The following is a 5,796-nucleotide window of genomic DNA, read 5'->3' on the forward strand; positions in this document are numbered from 1 at the left end:
AAAAATTTACGGTAGAGTAGGTAAGTAAATATATGGTTGAGCTAATCTTAAAAATGAGTAGCCATATTGTTTCCTGCCTTGTCTTTTTTTTTAATGTTGATTTCCTTCTTTTGTTATTTTAGATTTGTTTAATCAATGATCTTATGCTCAAATGATTTAACATAAACTACTATAATCTAATAATGAGAATCATACTTACTGACTCATTCAATCCTCAGAACACACCTGAAGATGGTTAATTTAATGATACCCTTTTACAGATTAGAAAATTGTGTCATAGAGAGGTTAAATAACTTGGCCAGAGTCAAACTAATAAATAGCAGAACCAGGAATCAAATAAGGCAGTCTGACCCCTGAATAGGGTTTGTAATTAGCTGCAATATGACGGCACCTTTTTTTCATTGTGTTCTTGTTTCTTGCATCACATATTTATATTTAAGTAGGAGTCTTAGTTAGAGGTCTTGACTTAGAAGAGATATAAGTAAAAAAGTGTAAGGTTGAATGACAGATGTCATTTTGAGAAAACAGACATTTACATTTTATATCTTTATTCAGGTGATTTAACCATAGAATGAAGCTCTTTTAGCATTATAAAATCCAATGTTTTAAAATCTTGTTATGTTTGGTAATTCTGAGAAAACAGACATTTATACTCCTCAAATACTGCCATATGGAAACTTAGTGCCTGCCCTAGACAAAGACAAATTTCTAAATTTGTATTGGATTTTTGTGTGGCTGGAAGATAGTGTAGCACATATTTTAGTGTCTATTATTTTATTCCTGTATTCAGTATAAATCTTTTTTTTCCCCCAGGAGTAGTGGGTTTTTTTTAAATTTCAAGATATTTAGGGGGTACAAGTGTTTTTGTTACATGGATAAAGTAAATTAATCTATTCAATATTAAGACTACAACGACAATAATGATAATAGACAGTATAGTTGATAAAATGTAAAGAAAGTTGAATCTTATAGACCGTAAAGTCTGTATAAAATGGGTCCATCACATACTTAGATCCCCTGTGGGATCTAAGACAAGTTAGTTAATCTCTCATAGGATCAATTTCCTCCTAGGCAATTAGGATTTGCAGTGAGGATAAGATATATTCATGACATATAAGACACAATACGTAACTATTTGTGTTACATTGCATATTCTGTCATCAACAAAGGATGATTTAAAATTTTTCCAGTCTGACTTTAATTTAATTTTATTCTACTGTTACAAGTCAATTTTTTTCCTAATAACTTCTGCTGCAAATTATAAACATTTCCATCTAAGGGAAATCTTTTCGATTTTCCCATGCAGAAGCCAACCTTCTCTGCCTCAGGATCAAGAAAAACAAAAACAGGGCTGTTAACAGCAGTCAGGTGCTTAATTTTCTTTTCAGATGACAATTACTTAGGATGATAAAATTTATATTCAATGGCAATTAAATCTTTGAATTAATAAAATCAAGTACACTGTCATAATTCATTTTGGGGCCATATGAAGTAGAATAGGATGAGGAGAAAATTGAGAAAAAGAAAATTAAAATATTTAATAAATGTAGAAAACCTTTAAACCTACTATTATAGTTTTCAAAGAAATGCAGAGTAAAATACTGCCGTGTAATTTTTCCTAACAAATTAATAACATAAAGAAATTCGCATTACTAATGAGGATATAATGAGGCTTTTGTAACATGCTGGTAGAGATATAAATTGTAACACATATGTTGAAAAAAAATAACTAAGTCATAAGCCACATCTTTTCTATCTATTTTTTCCTTTTGGTGGTTTATACTGAGGAAATAATTGTAAATAGAAATGTTATATCAAAGCTGTTGATACTAGTAAAAGACACTATAAATAACAAAAAATGTGAGTTTGTAAATAAATTTCAATGGAATATTACCCAATGCCCTGGATATCTAGGAGTTGTTCTCCTAGAACCACTTTTAATTCTCAGTTCTTCTCGTCCATGTTCTCTGTCCTAGACATCTCAGGCTATGTTTCCCAGTGGCTGACAATTGGATTCGACCAAAGGGAATTCTGTAGGCAACTGGAGAGAGGGAGGAAAGTGATTTGGGTTACCTATTCCACCTGCCCTGTCACTGTGGAGCTACCACAGGTTGGCTGTGATCCTTGGCTGAAGGGAGGTCTCTTCCTTTGACCTTCAGGCCTAGCCGCTGCCATAAGCCTTGGGTTATACTATATTATACAATCCCTTAGGAGTCTCCTACCCATTGTCTGTACCTGTAATTAGTCCTTTCAGTAAAATCTCGTCAAATTATTCTCATTGAAGAGTGTCGTCAGTTTCCTACTAGGATTAAAAATAGAAAATATGTTTACAAAGGTCAATTAAAAAATGTTTAAACTATATTTCGAGTGATTAAGGAGTCCAAAAGTTTATGCCACTTGAACAAAACTATTTAAAAGTGCATATAAAAATGCAAGAAGAGGCTGGGCATGGTGGCTCATGTCTGAGCTAATCCTAGCACTTTGGGAGGCTGAAGTGGGAGGATCACTTGAGGTCAGGAGTTTGAGACCAGCCTGAGCAAGAACAAGACTACGTCTCTAAAAAAAAAAATGGAAAAATTAGCCGAGCATGGTGGTGGGAGCCTGTAGTCCCACTTGGGTGGCTGAAGCAAGAGGATTACTTAAGCCCAGGATTTTGAGATTGAAATGAGCGGTGATGATTCCACTGTACTCCAGCCTGGGCAACAGAGCAAGACCTTATCTAAAAAAAAAAGAAAAAAAAAAAAAAAAACCCAATCCCTGATTTGCAAAAAATGCAAGGAGACAATAATTGCAAATGTTAAAAGTTCTTACATTTGCCTAGCAGTCTTTCAGGTGATTTTGTTGTTCTTTCTTCTTTAGTATTTTCCTACTCCTTTACAACAAACATACTACTTTTTTTTTTTATTTTTTTTATTTCAGCATATTATAGGGGTACAGATGTTTAGGTTACGTATGTTGCCCTTGCCCCTCCCTCCCCCCACTAAGTCCGAGTTTCAAATATGTCCATCCTTCGGGTGGTGCGCATTGCACTCTTTGTGTATGCAAATACCCGTCCCTTCCTCCCTCCTGCCCCCTCCCCCCTACCCCCTACCCAACATCCAATAGATGTTATTTTTATATGTGCATTTATGGAGCTGGAACGCATTCTACTAAGTGAGGTATCCCAAGAATGGAAAGACAAGCACCACACGTACTCACCATCAAATTGGTATTAACTGACCAAACATACTATTTTTATAATGAAAAAGAAATCCTCCAAAAAAAAAAAAAAAAATCCTCCATTAAAATTCTCGCATCGTATAAGTATGTAAAATTTTACTTAGTTAATATTTCAAAAATCCTTTGTCTGGTATTGCTATCATTTCCTTTTTACTTTTAGATTTTCATTTTTGCCTTTCTCCTTAATTTTACATGCATATTTATTTCCTGTTTTTTCTTTAACTGTTTCTCATAGGCCTCTGTTTCCTTTCTTCTTCCTTTCTCTCTAGTCCACCTTTTTTACTCATCCCTCTTTATACTTCTCTTCCTCTTTCTTCTCTTTCTCTTTCTCCTTCTTCTTCCCAATTTTCTGCTCTCATTTTATTCTGTTTTATTCCTCAACTCCACACTAATATCATGTCTTAAACTACCTCCTCTTTCTACTGCTTGACAAAAAGCATTGTGTAGATTTCCTGAATTTATTATGAAAAAAATGTTGTTTGCCCTTAATATTTTGAAAATGGTTTTAATATTTATTATATTTATTTGTGTTAATTAGAATTTATATTTCTCTGTGGCTGTGGATTGACATTTATTCCATGAGTAAATTAATGACTTTTAATTTAAAAGTTAAGATTTAAAATCAACTGCCTCTATAGCCATGTAATTAGTATACTAGTATGCATGTAATTATGTTTTTTCCCTCATTGGTATTGGATAATAAAAAGGAAAAATGAGAAATTACTAGTATATGACACTCACATTGGTGTCTTTAGCTGAATCTCTTCATTTATTCTTTCATTTAGTTGATTGTTTTGTTTTAATACAATAAACCATTGCTCTTTTATAAATGCCTTCACCTAACAGGATAACCTGTATATAGAAGTAGAAAGGTAGAAATTTAACAGACTTTTTTCCCCCTTCATAGTTAGAAAATATCAAATAATATTGGCTTCTAAATGCAAAAAGAATTCTTTTACCTACAATGGTTAAGTGCCTTTTTGTGATTTGGATTATAAATCTAAGGTGAATCCTTAATGAAAGATACAGAGTTTAAGTATTCATATTTTTAAACATTTAAAATTAAACATTTAGGATACCTTCCTTGAAAATATACTAATGTCTAAATAATCTAAGTTTCTCTACAATTTGAGAGATGTAAAGAACCTCTAAGAATAGCTAGTCTCCAATATTCATGCTATAGAAGATACTTATTTACAGAAGAGATAGTTTGACATGCACGAGATCACACATAAAATTCACAGTCCAATGTGAGAAACACAAAATTAAATAGTGATAATAGACTATGATAGTTTCAGTAGCAGAAATGAACACAGTACAGGGAATGAGGTCAGTGAAAAAGCATTTTTCAAAAAAGGAATGTGTACGTACAAACATATGAAGACACAAAAATGTTTACCTTTGGAAGACAAAAGTTATTCATCATGACTGGAACAAAACATTTAATAAAAAAGCAACAATGTATAAGGTTAGAGGGGTAGACTGGAGCCAGATCATGAAAGTCTTATTTTATTCTAAGAAGTTTGGATTTAACCATAAAGGATCAATGATAAACCATTGACATATTTTAAAAAATTTCTTATTCTGGCTATGGAGTAACTGGAAGTGCACATGATTTCCCCACCTCCCCACACGCACACAAAAAGAAATAAAGAAAAAAAGAAAACTGGATAAAAATATGAAACAGCTGTTTTCAGACATTGGACAATAATCAGTATAGGTCTCTGATTCCTGAAAGACGTAAACAAAATTATTGTTGTATGTTCCCTAGCTTTCTGGTTGGCAGAATTCTCTGAACTCCGGTGCAATAAGGAATAATCTAAGCAAAGTATAATACAATGGTATTGCTGAGTTGAGGAGACAGAAGTTGGTATTTAGAAGGGTTGAGGTTTATGGAGTGTTAGAAAGGTGAAACACTGGAGAAGAAGATGCTACATGGAGAAAGAACCCCAGAAATATCCATAGGGCTGTACAGAAGTCACCTCGAGTCTGTTGCGAAAATACTAGCTGAATGCGTGTAGGAAGACACTCAGTGAGCTTAGGCAAAGCCAGTGCTCCCACAGTGCTGGGGCATGTTCAAGTTCCAGTCAGGCAGAACTGTTGAACATTTTGGAGAGATCCCAGAAGAGTCCTCCTTTTAGTAGTACTAAACTAGCCATAGAGCAAAGGTCACTCAAACCCACACTAAAAAGATATCTTAAAATGTCTTGATATGATCAATCTGATCTTCAAGTAACTTAATCTGCCAGAAGAAAGTCCAACAATTTTTAAAAGAATACAATAAAATTCAGAATTTGAAAACGTAAACATCACAATGGTCAGTATCCAATAAAAAAGTACTGGCTACATGAAAAAAGTAGAAAACACGACTCGTAACTAGGAGAGAGGTCAGTGAATAGAAGCAGATCCAGAAATGACAGACATGGTGGAGCTCAGTGACAAATACAGTAAATTGGCTGTTACAAATACATAAAAATATCAAGAACAAATGAATAAAGTGAGAAAAGAAAGAGAATATATTTTTGTAAAAAAATTTTGTGAACTTAAAATATTTGAGATAAAATCTTCACTGGAAAA

At 33.3% G+C, this 5,796-nt stretch overlaps 1 protein-coding gene across 1 annotated transcript in view; it reads left to right on the forward strand.

Annotated features, from left to right (window-relative positions):
* The window catches only part of DPP10 (dipeptidyl-peptidase 10 (non-functional)), a 670,962-nt gene that overhangs the window by 613,042 nt on the left and 52,124 nt on the right, over positions 1-5,796 (forward strand). The window lies entirely within an intron of this gene.

The sequence above is a fragment of the Propithecus coquereli genome, unplaced genomic scaffold (assembly GCF_000956105.1).
Source record: "Propithecus coquereli isolate 6110/MARCELLA unplaced genomic scaffold, Pcoq_1.0 Scaffold348, whole genome shotgun sequence".
NCBI lineage: Eukaryota > Metazoa > Chordata > Mammalia > Primates > Indriidae > Propithecus > Propithecus coquereli.